Consider the following 406-nt stretch of genomic DNA (forward strand, 5'->3'; position numbering starts at 1 on the left):
ATCGCTTAGGCGGTTACAGCGCCAAATAAGAAGAAGAAGAAGAAAGCATTAGAGAGGGGCAGGCGTTTGTCCTGACTACGCTAGAGCAGTCTGGCGCATTGTGGATGCTTAGTCGTGCTCTAGCTATATATAATTTTTTACACTGAGGGGAAAAATTAGTAAAATCAAACAGAAACGTATTTGATCTTAATAAAAATATTAATGAAAGTACTGCATAGTGAAAAATATTCAATTCAGATACGTCCATAATTAAATAAAGCATTTTGCACTTCACGGGTGCTTTTTTAAAATTAACCCTTCTTTGCGTGATGATGGAAATTTCCATCATAAGATTTAGTGAACAAAAAATTGTACTCTAAACAGGTTTACTGTAAATTGATAGTTGCTGGCAACCTTTTTCATGACT

Source organism: Rhagoletis pomonella, unplaced genomic scaffold (genome assembly GCF_013731165.1).
Source record: "Rhagoletis pomonella isolate Grant_MI unplaced genomic scaffold, Rhpom_1.0 Rhpom_scaffold_00008, whole genome shotgun sequence".
Classification (NCBI taxonomy): Eukaryota; Metazoa; Arthropoda; class Insecta; order Diptera; family Tephritidae; genus Rhagoletis; species Rhagoletis pomonella.